This window comes from Hevea brasiliensis, chromosome 1 (genome assembly GCF_030052815.1).
Source record: "Hevea brasiliensis isolate MT/VB/25A 57/8 chromosome 1, ASM3005281v1, whole genome shotgun sequence".
NCBI classification, from domain to species: Eukaryota; Viridiplantae; Streptophyta; class Magnoliopsida; order Malpighiales; family Euphorbiaceae; genus Hevea; species Hevea brasiliensis.
This window is the reverse complement of record NC_079493.1, coordinates 68,367,364-68,392,962: the sequence shown is the minus strand read 5'-3', so window position 1 is coordinate 68,392,962 and position 25,599 is coordinate 68,367,364.

The window sequence follows — 25,599 nt, the reverse complement described above, 5'->3', positions numbered from 1 at the left end:
AAATTCTACTAGACAAAATAAGCAACAACTTTCATGTTTACCATTTCCTCAAATTCCCACTGTAACAGTCACTAATGGAATAGTAAAGTTAGGGTACAAAAACTGAAAATTCTGCTCCCTTAGTTCTAAGCTTAGAAATGGTATTGGTGATTAATTCCAACAAGTTTTGAATGCAAAATGTGGTACATTGGGGGTGTTAAAACCAATGTACCTATTTTCTATCCAAAAGTCAACATTTTTGTTGACCGATGAAGTGAATAGTGACACCAAAAATTGAAATTCAAAAATTGAAGAATTCAAAAGTATCAAATGCCCTAGTATACCTAACAAGATTGGTTTGGATAGTTTGGCATGTCAATAGGGTTCAGCTAGCAGTACTGCATATGGCATTATGCCATTTTGTGATTTCATGGCTTTTGGCCATTCTGACATTGTGTTGATATTTGGCCTTGTGCCTATGGTCATTACAGCTTATTAGCTGTTCTGTTGCACACCGGGAGATACATATGTGACCGATGGTGTGACGGCCCGAGGTACTAGATACCCAGTGCCAGTTTACCCGTTTATCCAGTCCAGTCGTCCAGTATAGGTTACTTGGGCAACCAAAAGAATGAAAGTGGATAAAGTTAACAAAATAAATGATTATAACAAGTATAAAACCAGTAAAACATCGATACATTCAATACATATTTATTTTCTGCTATTCTTTTTATTTTATTATTGCACCACTAAGCATTATTACTTAGTGCGTTGCTTTTGCCACGCGTAGGTTCTGAAGATACTAATCGAGAGCCCAGTAGACCACTGACTGGGTGAGTCCATCTTGCAGCTCTGCATAGTGTCCGTGTCACCTCACCATCTTCAGTGCATTGGTAGGACACTAGGTTTCATTTTGATATTTTGTAACTAATTTTTATTTTCTCATATGTAATTGAACTTATGGAATATATTTTGATGTTCATGTAAATAATGAGAATTGTGTTTGTGAATGGAAAAGTGAATGTTCATCTGTGATTTATACATGATTATCACATGAGATGAATGATTGAGAAATGAAATTGAAAAATGTTGAGATTTTGATATTGGAGTTTGAGATGATTGAATATGATTTTTGGAAGTGTTTTTCATAGGTTCCGAAAAACTGTTTTCTCCATTTTTAGCCGGTACTCTGCCGGATTTTCTATAAAATTTTTGGAACCTTAAATAAATTATAATTTCAATAAATGACTTAAATGAATTATATTTCACAAGTTATATTCAAAACTATGATAAAAATTAATTAAGATAAAATAGAGTGTTCCGGTACACTGTGTGACATAACTTACTCAGATATACTGTAGACGGGTAAGGGGTGTCGCATTTAGTGGTATCAGAGCACGGTTTAGGCGTTTCTGGGCCTAGATTGAGTCCATACCATGCATTGCATTTGTAAGAGTCGAGGTGACACTAATGCAGATCTGTTTGTCCTTCTTATTTTGAATAGGATATGGACCCTACATCACAGAGAGTAGTTGAGGAGGAAGTGGAGAGTCATGCTCCACCTGCAGCAGCTGAGACTGGGGGTATGGGAGAACCTGCTCCGCCAGCTCAAGCAGAGCCTGCTCAGCCTCCACAGGCCATGTTCCAGCAAATGGCCGAATTCTTCAGACAAATGGCCGGGGTAATGCCAGCACCACCACCACCACCTCCACAACCAAAATCACATCTAGAAAAATTGAGAAAGTTTGGAGCAGTGGACTTCTTTGGCAAGAGAGAAGATGATTCTGTTGCAGTCGAGAATTGGTTGAATAGAACAGGCAGAGTTTTAAAACAACTCCACTGCACCCCAGAGCAAAATTTAGAGGCTGCTGTATCTCTGTTGCAAGATGATGCATATGAATGGTGGGACACGGTATCCAGTGAAGTGCAGCCAGAAGTTATAACTTGGGACTTCTTCCTCTCTGAATTCAAGAAGAAATATGTGGGTAGTGTATACCTGGAAGAGAGAAGAAGAGAGTTTATTAATCTAAGGCAGAGACAGCTGTCAGTGGCCGAGTATGAAAAGGAATTCATCAGATTGAGCCGCTACGGAAGGGAGATAGTCCCTAATGAGGCCGAAAGGTGTAAGAGATTTGAAGAAGGATTAAATGACAATATAAAGATCATGATCACTGCCTTGGGAATCACAGACTTCACCAAGTTAGTGGAAGCTGCAATAAAGGTTGAAAAGGTTAGAATAAGTGAGCAGACCAGAAGAGAGAGACAGCAGAAGAGGGGCCCGGGTCAGTCTAGTTCATCTCCTGCACCAGGGAAGAAGTTCAAGGGTCCACCTGCACAGAGTTCAGGTCAGCCACAAGGTCGTGGTCACCTCAGGGCCTGGCCACGATTTACCCCTAGGAGAGGTCAGTCCACACCATCAGTGGGCAGTTCTCCAGGGATGGGGTTCAGGGGACCAGCCCCAGCATCTTCTGCATGTCCACATTGCCTGAAGTGGCACAAGGGGGGAGTGTTGGAGAGTTACTGGTGCCTGCTTAAGGTGTGGGTCAACAGAGCATCAGCTGAGGAACTGTCCACGTAGAACCACTACAGCTGCTCCAACACAAGCAGACAGACCTACTCCTACACCACAAAGGGGTAGGAAATCTGGCAAATCTGAGGTAGTGGGACCATCACAGAGGCCTGCATCTGAGCCAGCAGAGAGGCCAGATAACAGACCACCTACCAGAGCCTATGCCATTAGAGCCCAGGAGGAGCAAGATGCCCCAGACGTCATCAGGGGTATGTTCTCCCTCTACAATACATCTGTGCATGCATTGGTGGATCCAGGATCCACTCATTCATACATTTGCATCAACCTACTCGTAGAAAGGGGGATATTAGTAGGGGAGAGTGACCAAGACATTCTGGTCACAAATCCATTGGGCCACAGTGTTTTGGTGAACAAAGTATACTAGGGTTGCCCGTTAAGGATTCAGGGGTATGAATTCTTGGCAGACCTGATTGAGTTGCCTTTCCACGAGTTTGACGTGATTTTGGGAATGGACTGGTTGTCACGTCATCAGGCAATAGTTGATTGCAAATTGAAGAGAATTTCTCTGAAAACTTCTGAGGGTAATGAGATCACAGTTGTGGGGGAAAGGACAGATTTCTTGTCCAATGTCATCTCAGCCACAGTTGCAAGAAGAATGATGAGAAAAGGCTGTGAAGCCTACCTAGCACATGTGGTGGATACTAGGCAGGCTAAGCCAGATCTGTGTGACATACCCACAGTAAGAGACTTCCCAGATGTATTTCCTGAAGAATTGTTTGATTTGCCACCAGAAAGGGAAGTCGAATTTGCTATTGAGACACTGCCGGGTACAACACCCATTTCCATTGCTCCTTATAGGATGGCACCCACGGAATTGAGGGAGTTGAAAACTCAGTTGCAAGAGTTACTAGATAAGGGGTTTATACGCCCCAGTGTGTCACCATGGGGAGCTCCAGTGCTGTTTATGAAAAAGAAGGATGGGACTTTGAGGCTATGTATGTAACACCCCTAAGTTCGGTAGTGCGTTCTACTGTTCCGGTGACCAGTGTTGTCCGGACAGCTAGAATGCCTAGAACTACACTTCGATATGAGTGATGAGACATTAAATAATGAAATACAAGAAAATAAAATATAAGAAAAACAAAGGAAAAATAATAGTAAAGAAATGCAACCAAGTTAATCGAGCCGAGAACCCTAGCGATGGGTGACCGCACGGGGAAGTCACGGCGTGGACCGTTGACTAGCTACTCGGATCATGGAAACCACAAAAATATTTTAGAACTCAAATAAATATTTATTGAAGTATAAATATCATTAGAAATATCAAAGAAAAATTAAATAATTAGTACAAAGAAAAGTGAAAAATCGAAAAACGGACAAAACCCGGTGTTACCAAAAAATCGGGAATGCAACCCGAACAGGGGCATTGTGGTCATTTGACACCCCGAGTTATCTTTTGACCTAAATGTCCATTAAAAATAAATAATATTACACTTCGAAAATATAATGAAAAATTAATTTAGTGGTACCTAATGTAAATAGCAAAAATGGAGTGTAAATGGAGTAATTATCATTTAAAACATATAAAATAGTTTAATTAAGGTGAGTGGACCACTATGGATTAAATTAGACACTAAATGGGCAGGTGTAAATCCACTAATAAATCTGCAATTCATCTTCTTCAATTGGAAAGTCCCATTGCCGCATGAAAAACTCTCAAACCTCTCCCATGGCCACCCACCTTCAAACCATTACAACTCCATGATCAAGCCATCTTTTCCCACACTTGTCTTCATTAAAGTTTATCCCCACATCACAAGGAAGAGTTTGATAACAATTTCAAGAAGTTTTGGTGAAGATTTAAGAAGTCTCATCCATAGGTAAGTTTGAGTTTTTGAATATTGTTTTGTTAAAGTTTGTAAGCATGTTATGGGTGTTTGAATTATGAAGAAATTTTTAAGGTTTGATGTTGAATGGGAATGTGTAATTTTGGCAGCCATGGAAATACCTTGAAGGCAGGTTATTTGCGCTTGTAAATGGTGAATTAAATGATTGATTAAATGTATATTGTGTAGGAAATTGTTTAGGTAGTGTGTACTTAGTATATGTAAATGTAAAATGAAGTTTAAAGCTTGGAAAGTAATGGAATGTAAGTGTACCATTGTGGCAGTTTGCTAACTCTTGAAGAATGCTGGAATTCATGCTTGGTTTATGGAATAATGATGTTAAAATGTGTTGGTTGTTATGGAAGTTTGAGTGTGTGTATGGTGGTGTGAAGTGGGACATGTAAATGAGTGTAAATTGGTGATTGAATTGTTGTAAATTAGGTTTGAAAAATTCTGCACTTGTTGGTGCACATTGAATGTAATTGTAAGCTGCCAAAATGACCTATAATGTGTTGTGAATTATGTTTAGGTCATGGTACAACCAGAATTAGTTTGAATGTTAAGTTTGGTGAGTGTTAAAAGTGATGTTTGATATGTATGCAAGAATTGCAATAAGGCAGTTTGAGTTTTAGGCCTATAACTTTAAGTGTGTGGATCCAATTGGTATGAGACCAATTGGAGGTGAAACTAGGCACAAATTGTGCCAACTTTCATGAAGGAACCTTGCCAAAATTCTGCTTGCAAGGTAGCTTGAAAAATGACCAAATCCGGATTAAGTGCAATTGAGGTCTGAAAATTGACCATTTGGGCAGCAGTTAGTGTTTAGGCCATAACTCATTCAAAACAGGTCCAATTGACCTGAAATTTTAACCATGAATAGTTAAGACCCATATCTACAAGTCTTATGAAGACATCAAAGCCAATAAATGACCAGAAGCAAGTCAAACAGATTGCACAAGTTCGGGTCCAAAAACTGGCCGAACCTAAAATGACCTAAAGTGACCTAAAATGACCAATTTTGGTGCAATTTGACCAGCAATAGTAAAATGACCATAACTTGGTCTACATAACTCGGAATGACCTGAAATTTTGCCCCGCGTGCAATAAGACATAGATCTACAAGTTCTTAGTTTTGACCGAAACCCGAAAACTGAGGGAACTAGGTCGTCCGGCTAGGTCAAACTAGTATCCCAGAATCTAGCAAATCGCAAGAAAATGCAGTATACACGGAAATGAATTTGGTAACATGTACCAACCCTAAAAGACTATCGAATGTGACATATTAATGACATTAAAACCTAAATTACTTAGAATGTACCAAGGGTCGACATAGTAGGTTGACTAAGCGAATAAATGAATTCAGTGAATTAATTATCAAGTATTATCGTTAGAGACAGTTTAAATGAGTACTGAAACACTTCAAATTGTGTTTCTCAGTTTGCAAAGACTCAGGGAGGGGAAGGAAACACTGAGTCAGAGCCAAGAGACAGTTATCAGAGGTTTGTGCACAATAATTATTTCTTTTGAATTTTTCAATTGAAATAAATTATGATTAATTGTATGTTATTGTTTTAAATTGTATTTGTGCACAATAAGTATTTCTTTTGAATTTTTCAATTGAAATAAATTACGATTATTTATATTTTATTATTTTAAATTGTGTTTGTGCACAATAAGTATTTCTATTGAATTTTTCAATTGAAATAAATTACGATTATTTATATGTTATTGTTTTAAATTGTGTTTGTGCACAATAAGTATTTCTTTTGAATTTTTCAATTCAAATAAATTACGATTATTTATATGTTATTGTTTTAAATTGTGTTTGTGCACAATAAGTATTTCTTTTGAATTTTTCAATTGAAATAAATTACGATTATTTATATGTTATTATTTTAAATTGTGTTTGTGCACAATAATTTTGATATTCACTGCTTTTACTAGCAAATTTATTTGGAGAAATAAGCTATGAATAATTTTTGATTGCTTTGGTTTTGGGAATATTATTTGGAACTTATTGTATTGCCAACTTTGCAAATGGAAATTTTGAGATAAAATGTGATTTATGGTTTGTATGAAATATTGTGATTTGAAATTGTTTTGATTCACATTTGGCATGACACTGTTGATATATTCCTCCCTCTTTGACTTATCAGTCTGGGGTGAGTGTGATTATGTTCCTCCCTCTTTGACTTCCCAGTCTGAGGTGAGTGTGGATGAGTACTCATTATTCAGCTAGCTTCCTCCCTCATTGATATCGATTATTGGGGTGAGTGTGTCTTGTCGTGGTGTACAACACAGCATGTGTGAAAAAAAAATTGTGTCATGGCCTAAATTATGTTATCGATTGGCAACATTGTATTATTCAGTTATTTGATCGAATTGTGTTATTGATTTGCAAAACTGTATTATTCAGTTATTTGATCAAATGGTGTTATTGATTGGCAAAACTGCATTATTCAGTTATTTGATCAAATTTATGTTATATGAACTTTGTAAATTGTGAAATGGAATTGTGAATTATTTGATTTGTGAATTATCAATAAAAGATTTATGTATCGCATTTCAAATTATTATTATGCACCACTGAGTAAATTTTACTCAGCAATAGCTTTTCATTGCTTTCGCAGGTAGACAGACTGACAGGGCAGCAGACTAGGCTGCTAGTACTACATTGAGAGATCATCGGGTATATTGAGTATACAACATTTTGCATTTTGTACTGTAATGTATGTTCACTGTATATATATATTGTTCTTGGTTTTGAGCAGTTGTAAAATAAAATTGTACATTAAAGTTGTAAAATAAATTATGAGTTATTTTGACTTGTAAAAATTGTATTATATTTTTTGTATCTCAGTCTTTGAAAAATTACTATGGATTTGAGTTGAGAAATATGTTGTGTTGAGAAACATGTTAGAGTTGAGATTTGGAAATATATATTGAAGTGCTTTTTACAGGTTTTTTTGAAGAACTGTTTTATCCAAAATACAAATGGCACTCTGCCAAAATTTTTACAGAAATTCCAAATAATTCAAATGTGTTAGTTCTATCACTTCAGTTCAAAAAGATTTTTAACACCTGTAAATAGTGCTCACCACTGTAAAAGAAGTAAGAAAAGTTTTTAAAATCCCTTGTAGTGTATTTAATGGGTTATCAGTAGACGGAGTTGGTAATTCATTAGGTATACTACGGGATCATGTTATGCCTTACAGAGGGGTAGGGTGTGACAATGTATCGATTACCGGCAGTTGAATAAAGTGACTGTGAAGAACAAATATCCATTGCCTAGAATTGATGATCTGTTTGATCAGTTGAAGGGAGCAGGAGTATTTTCCAAGATTGATCTCAGATCAGGGTATCATCAGTTGAGGGTGAAGGATGTAGATGTGCCAAAGACTGCATTCAGGACCCGGTATGGGCATTATGAGTTTCTGGAGATGCCCTTTGGCCTAACAAATGCACCAGCAGCATTTATGGACCTTATGAACCGTATCTTCCATCCACACTTAGATCGGTTAGTAGTGGTCTTTATTGATGATATTTTGGTGTATTCCAAGACCAGGGAAGAACATGATGAACATTTGAGGATTGTTCTGCAAACCCTGAGAGAAAAGAAGCTGTATGCTAAGTTGTCCAAGTGTGACTTCTGGTTGAATGAGATTGCATTCCTTGGACACATAGTGTCAGCTGATGGGATTAGGGTGGATCCCAAGAAAATAGAAGCAGTGATGGAATGGAAGCCTCTCAGGAATACAACTGAGGTCAGAAGCTTCTTGGGGCTAGCTGGGTATTACAGGAGATTTGTGAAGGGATTTTCCTTAATAGCCGCTCCAATGACCAAGTTGTTACACAAGAATGTCAGATTTGACTGGAATGACAAGTGTCAGACCATTTTTGAAAAGTTGAAGGCTATGTTGACAGAGGCACTAGTGTTAACACAGCCAGTATCAGGAAAGGACTTTGTGGTCTATAGTGATGCCTCTCATAATGGGTTAGGGTGTGTATTGATGCAAGAGGGGAAGGTGGTCGCTTATGCTTCCAGGCAGCTAAGGCCACATGAACAGAATTACCCTACCCATGATCTAGAGCTTGCAGCAATTATCTTCGCACTGAAGATATGGAGGCATTACTTGTATGGTGAAAAGTGCTACATTTACACAGACCACAAAAGCCTAAAATACTTGCCAACCCAGAAGGAGCTCAACCTTAGACAAAGACGATGGATTGAGTTCCTGAAGGACTATGATTGTGTAATTGACTACCATCCTGGGAAGGCAAATGTAGTTGCTGATGCTTTGAGCAGAAAATCCATGACAGCTTTGAGATCATTGAATGCCCGTCTATCTTTGGTTCGAGATGGAGCTATTTTGGCTGAGTTGCAAGTGAGACCAAACCTGCTATAGCAGATTTTAGATGGGCAAAAGGCAGATGAAAAGTTAATGGCTATTATGAGCAAAATCTCAGAGGGAAAAGCAACTGACTATGAAGTGAAAACAGATGGGTGTCTGTACTACAAAGGAAGACTGTGTGTACCAAATGATGGGAAATTGAAGGCTAGTATTCTAAAAGAGGCACACACCAGTGTGTATGCTATGCACCCAGGAAGTACAAAAATGTATCATGATCTAAAACTTCAGTATTGGTGGCCTGGTATGAAGAAGGACATAGCTGACTATGTGACTAAATGCTTGACATGTCAGCAAGTCAAGGCAAAACATCAAGTTCCATCAGGTTTGCTACAGCCTATACGCATACCTGAATGGAAATGGGATCGGGTCACCATGGATTTTGTAAGTGGTCTACCTCTCACCCAGAAGAAACATGATGCAGTATGGGTGATAGTGGATAGATTGACAAAGTCAACACACTTTCTGCCAATTAGGACTGACTACTCACTGGAGAAGTTAGCAGAATTGTATATTAGTGAGATAGTTAGACTGCATGGAATTCCACTTTCCATCATATCTGATCGAGACCCAAGGTTTACATCGAGATTTTGGAAGAAGTTGCATGAGTCCTTGGGTACACAACTCCACTTCAAAGATGACCTTTCCATCCTCAGACGGATGGGCAATCAGAAAGAGTAATCCAGGTAAATAATTGAACCAATTGAATTAATACAAATATTGAACTAAAATGATAATAATAACGTGAAATATATGTCAAGTCCTTGAGGATATGCTGGGGAGTTGTGTCATTGAGTTTGAGGGAAGTTAGGATAGATACCTCCCACTGGCAGAATTTGCATACAACAATAGCTACCAAGCTAGCATCCAAATGGCCCCGTATGAAGCACTGTATTGGAGGAAATGTAGAACTCCAGTGTGCTGGACTGAATTGGGCGAAGACAAACTGGTGGGGCCAGATCTGGTGAAACAGACTGAGAAGAAAGTGAAACTAATCAAAGCCAATCTGAAGGTTGCCTCATGCATGTAAATCTTATGCCGACCTGAAGAGAAAAGAAATAGAATATGCGGTTGGCGACAAAGTGTTCCTCAAGGTGTCATCGTGGAAGAAGGTATTGAGGTTTGGAAGAAAAGGTAAGTTAAGCCCTAGGTTCATTGGCCCATATGAAGTCATTGAACGTGTAGGTCCAGTGGCCAATAGGCTAGCTTTACCACCAGAGCTGGACAAGATCCACAATATGTTTCACGTATCTATGCTAAGAAGATACCGCTCAGATTCTTCACATGTCATCTCCAAGGAAGAAATTGAAATACAACCGGATTTGACATATGAAGAAGAACCTGTTAGTAGTATGCCCTAGAGCATATCATTTAGTATGTATCTTGTACATAATTTTATTAATAAAAGGCATTTCCACTTTTTCGTTGACATAATATATTTATGTGTAATAGAAAAGGTCCATTGATATTTTGTTAGAAATATTATTCTTAAGTTGTTAAGAATATGAGTGACAATATTTCTAGCACAAAGTATCATAAATAGGTTCACAATCGAGGATACTTCATAATAAGGACATGACTTATCCAGAAAGATTGTATTCATGTTTGTTCCCAAGTTATTTATATGAGATATAAATAAGATGGAATGGTGAGTCTCATGCCATATAACAAACATGATAGGCACTTATAAATGATAAGTAGGCCGAACCAGTGACACTTATGACAAGCACATGGAGTTTACTCTTGTCAATGTTTTGTCATAAATCATATCAGTGCATATAATCTTTAGACCTGAGATAGCACAGTTATCTTGTATATAGGTAGTTTGAGTTTGATATTGCTTTCATACTTGTACTATGTATGGGTATATGGGCATGTGTTGGCTCCTGCTAGTTATATATGGAGGCAGGTGTTGATCAAGATGGAATCTGTTCCTCTAAGTAAATGGAGATAAAATCCTATGTTCATTTAATTGTTCTTGATGTTTCAAGTTCCTGGCCAGGACAGATAGATTTATTCAGAAAGAGTTTCTGATGAGAAAAATCATTTTAATCAAGAACTGGAATTAAAAGAGAACATAATATTCATAGCAAATGGAGTTTGACATAAACCATGACTCCAGCTTGAGTTGGGATTTTATAACAGAGAGATTCTAGTGCATGGTAACATATGATTATAGGTTCATTTAAGGTAAATCTTATTACTAATTGGGTGGCCATGGCATGCTATGCTAGGTGTTAACCATGGTCTATGAGGTTCATAAAATGTTTTAGAGAAATCATTTATGGTAAGAAAGAGTTCTGATGATATTAAGAGTTGATATCATGTCTCATTGCCAATTAGTGATGAGCCTAGTAAGTCACACACATACACAAGTTATCACCTATTTAAATATGATTTAATTAATTAATTAAAGAGTTTAATTGATTAATTAAATAGGTTTGGTTTGCAATTAAATTGCAAAGTCCTTAGCATTACTTGAAACCAAATCTAGATTATTGGATGTGTAGTATAAATTAAATTTATATTTAAAGTGTTTAAATATGAATTTAATTGATGAGAAATTAATTAATAGAGATTAATTAATTAATTTATATTTGATATAAATTAATTAGAAGAAGAAAATAATTATTTTGGGTTAAGAACTCAAAATTAAGACACAGGGACATTTTGGTCATTTCACAGTGTGACACATGGCACCATGAGATGGTGACACATGGGATGACACATAAGCTTGCCAAATGTTTTTTTTTTAATCATGTAAGATGATTAAAATCAAGATTAAATATAGGTTTGACACTTGGCACAATGTGATTGGGTCACTTAAACCTAGAGCTAATCAAAGGGTGACATGTGGCAAGGGTTTAATGTGTTAACCTAGCTATTTAAGTGTGGTTATAAAAAGAAAAAATAACCAGCAGCCTCTCCTCTCATTTGTCACGCCACTTTGAGCCTCTCCAGCTATTTCTCTTCATCTCTCATCAATTCAAAGAGATTAGCCATCAATCTCTTGAATTAAGAACACTAGAAATTGTTTCTAGTGTCCTGTTTACATCTCTAATCTCTTAAAAGGCAGAACTTGAATTTCTAATTAATAGAAAAAGCTTTAGAGGCTGTTCAAGGGCTGCCATAGGTGTTCTTGGTGTGGACAAGCTAGAGGGACAACATTTGGTGTCCTGAAGACGAATCTCAAAGGCGCAGACACGCTGCAGTGCATCAAGAGGTTAGTGTAATCGTTCTTGATTTAATCTAGGGTTCTAAAATTAATCTGATTAATTTTAAAATCTTAAATGGCAAATACAGATCCAAAAACATATTAAAAGAGTTTTAATATGTTGTTTATCATTGAAATCAAATAGATAAAAATAAATCTTGCATGGTGCATGTGACCCTAGGTAAATTTGTTTGAATTCAATGGTATCATCTTGTGTTTTTCACGCCTGCCTTCAATTGGTATCAGAGCCACTATATTTGCCTTTTAGATTGTTGATTATATGATTTAATTGTGTGATTTGATCATGAGATGATTGATTCATTGCTGGTTGGATCAAGAGGTGTGGCGGCACACATGGTGAAGCCACCATTGGTGGCGGCAACAATGGTTCCATGGGTGGTTCAAGGTTTGGCTTTTAATTCTGCAATTGTTGTATGATCTAAGGCCTATTCTTTGACTAATTAAAGTGTTTAATTAGTAGTTTTAATCACACAATTAAATTATGATTCAAATCAGAATTTTAAAAATTATTTGAATGTGATTCAAATCTGAATTTTAAAAGTTATTTGAATGTGATTCAAATCTAAATTTTTAAAGTTGTTTGAATCATATTTAAATCTGATTTTTTAAAATTGATTCAATAAAATTCAGATCTGATTTTTTAAAAAATATTTGAATGTGATTCAAATCTGATTTTTTAAAAAATGTTTGAATGTGATTCAAATCTGAATTTTTGAAGTTGTTTGAATTTGATTCAAATCTGAATTTTTAAATTTGTTTGAATGAGATTCAAATCTGAATTTTTAAATTTATTTGAATCATATTCAAATCTGGATTTTTAAGTTGAATATGAGATATTCAATTTAATTTAAGTATGTATGTTTTATTTAATTGTTAAATAGTGATATGCATGATGGATTATCATGGACTATAAAAGACCAATGTGATTGGATTTATTTCTTTTATGTTTCGTTGGGATTGTAAATTAATTAATTTATTTTAATTTATTTTGGGCATGTATTATTAAGTTTGTAATATTTTTGGGTTGTAATTTCATTTATTTAAGTTCTTGTAAATTTGCCTTGGTATGCCAAGGATTACTATGTAATATTGGATTGCAAGAAGTTCAAGGAGGTCAAGAGCATTGGTGGGACCAGTGGGAGGAATTCAATATCAAGTGTTGATTATGTACTCCTTCAGCAACTCTTGTAAAATGAATGAATGAAATGCACCTAGGAATTCACTGATTCAATTCTTGGTGGCTCAGAATTGTATCCCTTAGAAAGTCCATGATCATACCATATTTACTGCTTATCCATGAATGCATGAGATGTATGGGAATGTATGCAATTATATGATATATGCATGCTAAATGGATAATGTGCAAAGTGAGACCTTAATAGTAATAAGGATGGCTATAAAATCTTCCAAACAAATGATTAAGTTGGAAATGCTATAATTAAAGTAATTATAACATAAGCCCTCCATTGGGGCAATTATTTTAAGAAATTTTAAATAGTTGCATGAGATGCAATTAATTTAAGAGATTTTCTTAAGAATAATTGTTAAGCATGAGATGTTGTAAATATGTAAATGGTTTGGTGGCCAATATTGGATGTACCTGAGGACATTGAAATTATTTGCATAATTACTGACTCAATGGGATCAACTTAACTAATGCAAGATAAGTCAATAATGGATGTACCTGAGATTTTGAGCATTAGGGGCTAGGTAAAGGATTGAACCTCACATGAGATGTGATGGACAAGGAGTTGCTCACTTATAGTTTATTGTAATTCCAATAATAGATGTACCTGAGGATGATCAATAGAATTATAAGAATTCAATCACCCACTAGAAATCCATCCAACTAGGATTTCCGTTTTCTACTCTGGAAGTGTAGGATTCGCTAAGTTAGTGGGAGGACCAATTTGATTAAAAGACCATAATTATTTTGGTTAATTACATGATACATTTACTAATTAATCTGGTTATTTTCTGCAGTTAATTTTCTAATAAAAATGAGCACAAAACAACCACCACCATCCAATATCCTTGCAAGCATACTTGATCACAACAGGTTGACAGGACCTAATCTGTCTGATTGGCTAAGAAATTTGAAACTTGTCCTGAACCTTGAACATATAGGATATGTTCTAGATTCAAATGTTCCTGGTCCCTTACCTCCAGAGGCTACACAAGAGGAACATGAAACTTTGGACAAGTGGAAGGAGCATGATATGAGAGCTAAGTGTTACATGCTTGCTTCCATGAGTAATGAGTTACAGAAGCAACATGAGAACATGCAGAGTGTGAGTGAGATCCTCCTTCACCTACAAGAGTTGTATGGTGAGCACAACAGGAATGCTAGGTATGAGATATCTAGACAGCTATTCCGTATGAGGATGTCTGAGGGACAGAATGTTGGGGATCATGTCCACAAGATGATTGGTGATTGAGCGGTTGGAACATCTTGACTTCAACATGGATTTCCAACTACAAACGGATTTGATCCTTGATCCTTCACGAGTCTTTTGGGAATTTTGTGACAAATTTCCATATGACTAAACAGGAATGCACCTTTGCTGGTTTACTCAACATGCTGGTTATTGCCCAAAAGAATATGCTAGGAAATAAAGGAAAAGAGGTAGCTTTGGTTGCATCTTCTTCTGCTGGAAAGTCCAACAAGAAGAGGGGCAATAAGAAAAAGAAACCTCAGATTCCTGGTCCTTCCAAGAAAATAGCTAAACAGAAAATGAAGACCAAAGCTGACAAAGGCAAAGGAAAGTGTTTCCATTGCCAGTAAGAAAGTGTTTCCATTGCCAGTAAGAAAGTGTTTCCACTGGCCAGAGTATAGCAATCTAAATGAATGCAATGCCGTGGTGAAAAGCAACTCAAGTTCAAAATATATTTGGCACTTAAGGTTATGTCATGTTGCAGAAGATAGGATTGCAAAATTGGAGAAAATGGGGATTCTATCCTCATTGGGCTCTGAGCCTACTCCAACTTGTGAATCTTGCCTTCAAGGCAAAATGACTAGATCACCCTTTGTTGGACAAGGGCTAAGAGCTAAAAATATTTTGGAATTAATACATAGTGATGTATGTGGTCCGTTTAAAGAAATGGCTAGAGGGGGCTTTCATTATTTTATTACCTTTACTGATGATAAATCAAGGTTTGGGTATTTATATTTGATGAAATACAAACATGAATCCTTTGAAAAGTTTAAGGAATTTAAATCTGAAGTAGAAAATCAAACAGGAAAAAGTATTAAAGCTCTTCGATCAGATCGTGGAGGTGAATATTTGAGTACTGAATTTGATGAATACTTGAGAGAGCATGGCATTGTTTCTCAGCTGACTCCTCCAGAAACGCATACAAGAATGGTGTACACGAAAGGAGAAATCGTACCCTATTGGATATGGTACGTAGTATGATGAGCTATCTTGATATGCCAATCTTGTTTTGGGGATTTGCATTAGAATCAGCTTTGTATATTCTAAATAGGATTCCATCAAAATCAGTTTCTTCCACACCTTATGAGATATGGCATGGAAGAAAACCAAGTCTAAAGCATGTTAAGATTTGGGGTTGTCCAGCTTATATCAAAAAGCTGAACACTAATAAATTGGAGACCAGATCAGAAAAAGGTCGATTTGTTGGATATCCAAAAGATAGTTTTGGATATTATTTTTATTGCCTACTTCACAAAAGGTTGTGATAAGTAGAGATGCCACATTTCTTGAACAACGGTTTGTTCAAGAAGGAGGCAAAGGAAGGCAAATGGAGTTAGAATTGGAGAATTCGACCAACCAATCATCGATGGATATAAATCCATCTAGTCAACCTATACCCATTGATGAAACATCTACGATTGTTCCTCGTAGAACAACCAGGTATCTCACCCACGGTGAGATATGGTTTTCTTCATGAAGAAGAACAAGAGTTGTCTACTCATGAAGAAGTAGATGATGGAGATGATCCACTTACCTATGAAGAAGCTATATCAGATATAGACTCTTCAAAATGGATTGATGCTATGAAATCCGAGATTGATTCCATGTATAAGAATCAAGTTTGGGATCTTGTTGACCCACCTGAAGATATTGTACCTATAGGGAACAAATGGGTTTTCAAGAAGAAAATTGGTTCTGATGGAAAGGTAGAGACCTATAAGGCAAGGCTAGTAGCGAAAGGGTTTCGCCAAAGGCAAGGAATAGACTATGAGGAGACTTTCTCGCCTGTTGCCATGCTTAAATCAATTAGGATTTTATTAGCAATAGCTGCGTACTATGATTATGAGATTTGGCAGATGGATGTCAAAACAGCTTTTCTCAATGGATACATTGAAGAAAACATTTTCATGGAACAACCTAGGGGATTTGAATCCCAAGATGGTTCCAAGGTATGCAAGCTAAGGCGATCCATTTATGGGTTGAAACAAGCTTCGAGGAGTTGGAACATCCGTTTTGATGAAGCCATTAAATCCTTTGGTTTTATCAAAAATGAGGGTGAGCCATGTGTATATAAGAAAGTTAGTGATAGTGCTATCACTTTCCCTGTCTTATATGTGGATGACATACTATTGATGGGTAATGACACAGGTATGTTGACGACTATAAAGGTATGGTTGTCAAATACATTCTCCATGAAAGACTTAGGGGAGGCAACCTATATTCTTGGGATTCGCATCTATAGAGATAGAGCGAAAAGAATAATAGGTTTATCCCAAAGTCTATACTTGGAAAAGGTGTTAAAGAGGTTTAACATGCTTGATTCCAAGAGAGGATTGTTACCAGTGAGACATGGTATCCACCTTTCTAAAGAGATGTCTCCAAAGACACCCGAAGAAAGAGATAAGATGGCCAGGATTCCATATGCTTCGGCTATTGAAAGTTTAATGTATGCAATGTTGTGTACTAGGCCAGATATCGCATATGCTGTTAGTTTGACTAGCAGGTATCAATCCAATCCAGGTTTAGAACACTGGATAGCAGTCAAGAATATCCTTAAGTACTTGAGAAGAACTAAGGATTTATTCTTGATTTATGGAGGTGGAGACTTGCAATTAGATGGTTATACTGATTCTGACTTCCAATCAGATATCGATGATAGAAAGTCTAACTCTGGATATGTGTTCATTTGTAATGGAGGTGCAGTCAGTTGGAAGAGTTCCAAGCGAGCTCATTGCAGATTCCACTCTCGAGGTCGAGTATATTCCGCATCGGATCTCGCAAAAGAAGCTGTTTGGATAAAGAAGTTCGTGACAGAACTTACAGTAGTTCCTTCCATTGAGTCAGCAGTTCCACTACACTGTGACAATAATGGAGCAGTCATACAGGCTAAGGAACTAAGGTCTCACCCAAAATCCAAACACATAGAAAGGCACTACCACGTTATCAGAGATATAGTTGGGCAAGGCAATATAGCCACGCAGAAAATAGCATCAGCTGAAAAATCCAGCTGATCCATTCACTAAGCCTATGTCACAGACTCAGTTAGACCGACATCTTGAGAAGATAGGTCTAAGATATTGTAATGAATGGCTCTAGTGCTAGTGGGAGATTGTTAGTAGTATGCCCTAGAGCATATCATTTAGTATGTATCTTGTACATAATTTTATTAATAAAAGGCATTTCCACTTTTCCGTTTACATAATATATTTATGTGTAATAGAAAAGGTCCATTGATATTTTGTTAGAAATATTATTCTTAAGTTGTTAAGAATATGAGTGACAATATTTCTAGCACAAAGTATCATAAATAGGTTCACAATCGAGGATACTTCATAATAAGGACATGACTTATCTAGAAAGATTGTATTCATGTTTGTTCCCAAGTTATTTATATGAGATATAAATAAGATGGAATGGTGAGTCTCATGCCATATAACAAACATGATAGGCACTTATAAATGATAAGTAGGCCGAACCAGTGACACTTATGACAAGCACATGGAGTTTACTCTTGTCAATGTTTTGTCATAAATCATATCGATGCATATAATCTTTAGACACGAGATAGCACAGCTTATCTTGTATATAGGTAGTTTGAGTTTGATACTGCTTTCATACTTGTACTATGTATGGGTATATGGGCATGTGTTGGCTCCTGCTAGTTATATATGGAGGTAGGTGTTGATCAAGATGGAATCTGTTCCTCTAAGTAAATAGAGATAAAATCCTATGTTCATTTAATTGTTCTTGATGTTTCAAGTTCCTGGCCAGGACAGATAGATTTATTCAGAAAAGAGTTTCTGATGAGAAAAATCTTTTTAATCAAGAACTGGAATTAAAAGAGAACATAATATTCATAGCAAATGGAGTTTGACATAAACCATGACTCCAGCTTGAGTTGGGATTTTGTAATAGAGAGATTCTAGTGCATGGTAACATATGATTATAGGTTCATTTAAGGTAAATCTTGTTACTAATTGGGTGGCCATGGCATGCTATGCTAGGTGTTAACCATGGTCTATGAGGTTCATAAAATAATTTAGAGAAATCATTTATGGTAAGAAAGAGTTCTGATGATATTAAGAGTTGATATCATGTCTCATTGCCAATTAGTGATGAGCCTAGTAAGTCACATACATACACAAGTTATCACCTATTTAAATATAATTTAATTAATTAATTAAAGAGTTTAATTGATTAATTAAATAGGTTTGGTTTGCAATTAAATTGCAAAGTCCCTAGCATGACTTGAAACCAAATCTAGATTATTGGATGTGTAGTATAAATTAAATTTATATTTAAAGTGTTTAAATATGAATTTAATTGATGAGAAATTAATTAATAGAGATTAATTAATTAATTTATATTTGATATAAATTAATTAGAAGAAGAAAATAATTATTTTGGGTTAAGAACTCAAAATTAAGACACAGGGGCATTTTGGTCATTTCACAGTGTGACACATAGCACCATGAGATGGTGACACATGGGATGACACATAAGCTTGCCAAATGTTTTTTTTTTTTAATCATGTAAGATGATTAAAATCAATATTAAATATAGGTTTGACACTTGGCACAATGTGATTGGGTCACTTAAACCTAGAGCTAATCAAAGGGTGACATGTGGCAAGGGTTTAATGTGTTAACCTAGCTATTTAAGTGTGGTTATGAAAAGAAAAAATAACCAGCAGCCTCTCCTCTCATTTGTCACGCCACTTTGAGCCTCTCCAGCTATTTCTCTTCATCTCTCATCAATTCAAAGAGATTAGCCATCAATCTCTTGAATTAAGAACACTAGAAATTATTTCTAGTGTCCTGTTTACATCTCTAATCTCTTAAAAGGCAGAACTTGAATTTCTAATTAATAGAAAAAGCTTTAGAGGCTGTTCAAGGGCTGCCATAGGTGTTCTTGGTGTGGACAAGCTAGAGGGACAACATTTGGTGTCCTGAAGACGAATCTCAAAGGCGCATACGCTGCGAAGGCATCAAGAGGTTAGTGTAATCGTTCTTGATTTAATCTAGGGTTCTAAAATTAATTTGATTAATTTTAAAATCTTAAATGGCAAATACAGATCCAAAAACATATTAAAAGAGTTTTAATATGTTGTTTATCATTGAAATCAAATAGATAAAAATAAATCTTGCATGGTGCATGTGACCCTAGGCGAAATTTTTTTGAATTCAATGGTATAATCTTGTGTTTTTCACGCTTCCGTTCCTTCAGAACCCATACGGATCCTGGCTCGAGAAGTGAAAGAGTTGAGAAATAAGCAGATTCCATTAGTGAAAGTGCTTTGGAGGCACCACAACACCGAGGAGGCAACTTGGGAAAGTGAAGAAACGATGAGGCAACAGTTTCCTCAACTGTTTGCATCAGGTAGCAACTCCGTACATTCTACTGTTCCGGTGACCAGTGTTGGTCCGGACAGCTAGAACGATCGGAAAAATATTTAAACTAAAGTGAGGGACCATAATTAACTCAAATATTAATAAGAAAAATTTAGTAAAAATTTTAGAAATAAAATACAACTAAGTCAAATGAGCCAGTGCCCAAGCGATGGGTAACCCAGAGGGAAGTTGCGGTTCTCGCAACTAGGAGCCCTAGAGCCGGGGAAAAATTCATAAAATAATTTTTGGGACTCCATAAAAGGGTCATTGAGGTTTCTATGGCATTAGAATGCCAAGAAAATATTTAGAAAAATTTTTCAATCGGTACAGACAATTTTGACCCGTTAAGCCAAACGGAGGGCATTTTGGTCATTTTGCCTTCAGAGGTGATTTTTGGCCGACTTGTCCAGTTGAGTAAATAATTATTATGACATAAAATATGAATAAACATTACAAAAAATTAAATTGAAAATGAGTAGAGATGAAAAGAAAAGAAAAATAAAGAAAATTAGGGATAATGACATCACATGATGTCATTATCTTACTCCCAACCAATCACAAGTTAACAAGCATTCTTAAAACACTTAAAAGAGTCAAAATAGACCAAAAAAATTCTGGTCTTCTTCTTCTCCTTCAGCCAGCCGAAACCCTTCTCCCCTCTCCCTCCATTGATTCTCAACCAAAGCTCCCTTTCTCTCTTTGTTTCAATACTAAACCCTAAACACCTTTCATTAAAACTTGTCCATACCTCTTGGGAAAGTGTTTGGCAGCCTAGAAAAGGAAAGAAAGTGAAGTTTAAGTTTGGAAAATTCTGCCCTACAAGAGGTTAGTGCTTATTTATGCATATATTTCTTTTATTCCATGTTAGGGACTTGAAATTAATATGAAATTGTGAATTAAATGGACTAAAACTCATGTGTATGCATACCATGGAATTCGGCTGCCTAGTGAGGGTTATGACTTTGATGGTTTAGATGGGCTTAGAGTGGATTAGAGAGGGTGTTTAAAGTGTATATATATATATATATATATATATATATATATATATATATATATATATATATATATATATATATAAGGAATGAAAGTGTTAACTAAGGTGTGTGGTGTGAATCATAATGGGAAATTAGGGTTTTGGGAGTGAAATTTGGACTTGGCTTATGAAATGATGAGTGAACATTCTAATGGTCAATTAGTGACCATTTGAGGTAAGTTGACCATAATTTGAAGTGAACTAGAGTGTTACAAACCAAATTGGTAGGCTGCCTAGTGACAGCAGCAGGTGAGGCTGTGAGTCCAGCCTGTTTGGACGGTCATATCTTTGGCTGTGTAGGTTCAATTGGTATTTGGCCAATTGGACATGAAACTAGACACATAATGGCACAATTTTTCTGAAGAAACCATGCCCAAAAGACCAAAGCAAGTGGACCAAAAACTGGCCCCAATCTGGATACCCTGCAACCAGAATCTGCAGAATGACCAAATGAACAGTAATTGTTCATTTGGCCATAACTCATTGTAGAATGAGTCAATTGACTTGAAAGTCTGACAGCAACAAGTTAAGATATAGACAAACAAATTTCATGAAGAAACCTACCCCAAAATATGACCAGAACCTATCCAACAAGGCAGTGGCAGTCACTGTTCACTGCACTGTAGATATGGTCAATTCTGCAGTTTTTCAATCCGACCAGCTGTGGTTTTTAGACCATAACTGGAGCTACAAAACTCCAAATGGAGTGATTCAAAAACGAAAATTCTACTAGACAAAATAAGGAACAACTTTCATGTTTACCATTTCCTCAAATTCCCACTGTAACAGTCACTAATGGAACAGTAAAGTTAGGGTACAAAAACTGAAAATTCTGCTCCTTTAGTTCTAAGCTTAGAAATGGTATTGGTGATTAATTCCAACAAGTTTTGAATGCAAAATGTGGTACATTGGGGGTGTTAAAACCAATGTACCTATTTTCTATCCAAAAGTCAATATTTTTGTTGACCGATGAAGTGAATAGTGACACCAAAAATTGAAAATGTCCGTGTCCGTGTAGCTCTGCATAATGTCCGTGTCACCTCACCATCTTCAGTGCATTGGTAGGACACTAGGTTTCATTTTGATATTTTATAACTAATTTTTATTTTTTCATATGTAATTGAACTTATGGAATGTATTTTGATGTTCATGTAAATAATGAGAATTGTGTTTGTGAATGGAAAAGTGAATGTTCATCTGTGATTTATACATGATTATCACATGAGATTAATGATTGAGAAATGAAATTGAAAAATGTTGAGATTTTGATATTGGAGTTTGAGATGATTGAATATGATTTTTGGAAGTGTTTTTCACAGGTTCCGAAGAACTGTTTTCTCCATTTTTAGCCTGGATCACGGATTTTCTATAAAATTTTCGGAACCTCAAATAAATTATAATTTCAATAAATGACTTAAATGAATTATATTTCACAAGTTATATTCAAAACTATGATAAAAATTAATTAAGATAAAATAGAGTGTTCCGGTACACCGTGTGACATAACTTACTCGGATATACTATAGACGGGTAAGGGGTGTCACAAAAAGACTTGAAAGGTCTGAGAGACTGAGTCAAGGCCTAGAGGTGACTCACATCAGGTTTGTGCACAATAAACCTTATTTGAGCCTTTTGTAATTGAAAATTTGATTTAGTGTGATTTATGAAAATTTGAAGTTAATTATGAATTGTGTTGCCATCTTGTGAATGAAATTATGACTTTGGAAATTTATTGGATTTCTCACGAATCATTTGAATAAAATGTTTGAAATTGATTTTTGATTCACACTTAGCATGACAGTATCTTATTATTCCTCCTCCATTTATGGGGTGAGATCGGTTATCTTTCCTCCCTCTTTGGTTTATCAGTTGAGGTTGTAGATCGGATGAGTACTCATTAGCCAGCTAGCCACCTCCCTCATTGATTTCGATTAGTGGGGTTGTAAATTGCTTTGTCATGGTGTACAATACGACATTGATCGAAAATTTTGTGTCATGGCTTAAGTTGTGTATGAATTGGCAACACTGTGTTCTTAAATTATTTGACTAAATTGTGTTATTATGAGTTTTGATAATTTGTGAAATGTGATTGAGAAATATTTAATTTGTGTTTTGGCAATGAATGGTTTATGTATTGTATTTAAAATTTTTATTGTGCACCACTGAGTATTTTTATACTCGGTGATAGCTTGTTTTGCTGTCGCATATAAGAGCAAGGAGAATGCAGCAGAGTGAGCTGCTGTCACACCTCACCCCTCTGTAAGACATGACATGATCCCGTAGAATACCTAATGAACTACCGAATTTCACCTACCGCTAATTCATTAAGTACACTACAAGAGATTTTAAAACAATTTTCTTACATTCTGGAAGTGGTGAGTATTTTGGGAGAAATTAAAAATCATTTATTCAAAGTTTAAATACTAGTAAAAATTTTTGTCCATTTTAATTTTGCCGCAAATTTTATAAAAATTTTGACAGAGTTCCGTTTGTATTTGGAGAAAACAGTTCTTCAAATACCTAAAAAAAAACACTTCCAATAATTTTCTCAACTCCCAACCTTCAATTAATCTCAAGTCAACTCAATTCAATTCACTTCAAAATAATTCCATAATCCAAATCAAAATTTATCATCTCAAAATATTTAATAACTTCAATCACAATGCATAAAGTATGAAATTCACATGTACAAATATTAATTTATAGAAGGAAATCCAAAAATAATATTATTACAATTTATTTTACAACTACTCAACTTTACATTGACACATAAAGCGTTATAATATTTACATCAAAATTAACTACAAGGGTATAAAATAATACCCGTACAAAAGATTAGTGTGGTCCTCAATTCAATAGCAGCTCACTCTGCTGCTTTCTCCTTGCTCTTATCTGCGACAGCAAAATAAGCTATCGCTGAGTATAAAAATACTCAGTGGTGCACAATAAAAATTTAAAATACAATACATAAATCATTCATTGATGAAACACAATTTAAATATTTCTCAATCACATTTCACAAATTATCAAAACTCAGAATAACACAATTTAGTCAAATAATTTAATAAACATAGTGTTGCCAAAATCATACACAACTTAAGCCATGACACAAAATTTCCGATCAATGCCGTGTTGTACACCACGACAAAGCAATCTATAACCCCATTAATCGAAATCAATGAGGGAGGTGGCTAGCTAGCTAATGAGTACTCATCCGATCTCGACCTCAACTGGTAAACCAGAGAGGGAGGAAAATAAACGATCTCAACACCATAAATGGAGGAGGAATAATGTGATACTGTCATGCTAAGTGTGAACACAAAATCAATTCAAAACAATTTATTTAAATAATTTATGAGAAATCTGATCAATTTCCAAAGTCATATTTGCGATTATAAAATGGCAACACAGTACATAATTAATCACAGAAGTCAAATTTTTGAGAATAAAATATTTAAACAAGAATTGTTGTGCACAGACCTGACGTGAGTCACCTCTAGGCCTTGACTCAGTCTCTCTGAGTTTCCAAGTCTTTTTCAGCTGAAACACACAGTTTCATAGTATTTCAGTACCATAACTTAGCATAAATCCAAAAATAAATTTAACTTCACTTTTACCTAGCTCTAACGTGCTAAATTCGACGTTCTCGAAGCTTTTGTGTTTCAGGTTAGTATTCACTACACTATTCAAGTCAAATTGTTGACTTTCTAAGGCTTAATAGGTATGAGAACTCCAACTTCACCCACATACCACATTTTGGTCATTAAATTTGTTGGTTTTGGTCATTTTCTCAAAGCTTAAGTCCTTTAGGCAAAATTGTCAAATTTTCAATTTTGATGTCCCTAGTTGCACTATTCCATTAGTAATTTTACTGTAGGAATTTGGCAAAACTTCCTTCATATAAAATGTTCTTTATTATCTTAAGTTTATTCTCATTTTTGAATCACCCAAATTGGAGTTTTGTAGCTCAAGTTGTGGCCATTTGAACCATGGCTGCCGGATTAGAAACAACCCAGATTTTCTGGGCAATTTTGGTGCTGGCAGTTTTGGGTCACCAACTTGGGGTGGCCAAATGACTTGGTTGCTGGTAGAATTTGGGTTTGTGTTCTTCATGAAAGTTTTAGGTCTATATCTCACCTAACCACTGGTAAAATTTCAGGTCATTTGGATCTGCCTAGCTCGAGGTATGACCAAATGAACAAATACTGTTCATTTGATCAGTTTGTACAGGGCAGCCTGCACTTTTCCAACTTTGGTCAATTTGTTCACTAGGTTTTGGTCACTTTTTGGGCATGGTTCCTAAATAAAAATTGCGTCATTTTATGTCTATTTTCATCCCCAATTGGTCCCATATCAATTGGACTTGTAAAATTTCATTTTTGGTCCTTCAAACCTGACTTGGTCATGCTACCAGCAGCATGACCACACTCCCTCCGAATTTAGCTTTAATTCCAACCATTCCAACACAACTCATTTGGTCACAAATGACCATTTTTAACTTCACAATAGGTAAAAGACACCATTTACTCATTTCTCACATTTTTTGTTCATAAACCCTAAGTTCCAAAACCCTAACTTACTAAATTATTGCATTTAGCTAATTTCAAAGCTCTCAACTATAATCATTCAACTAATGGAGGTCCATAAACTCATTCAAATCCATCAAACCATGCAAATCATACTCCCCTTCAAGCTGGATGAA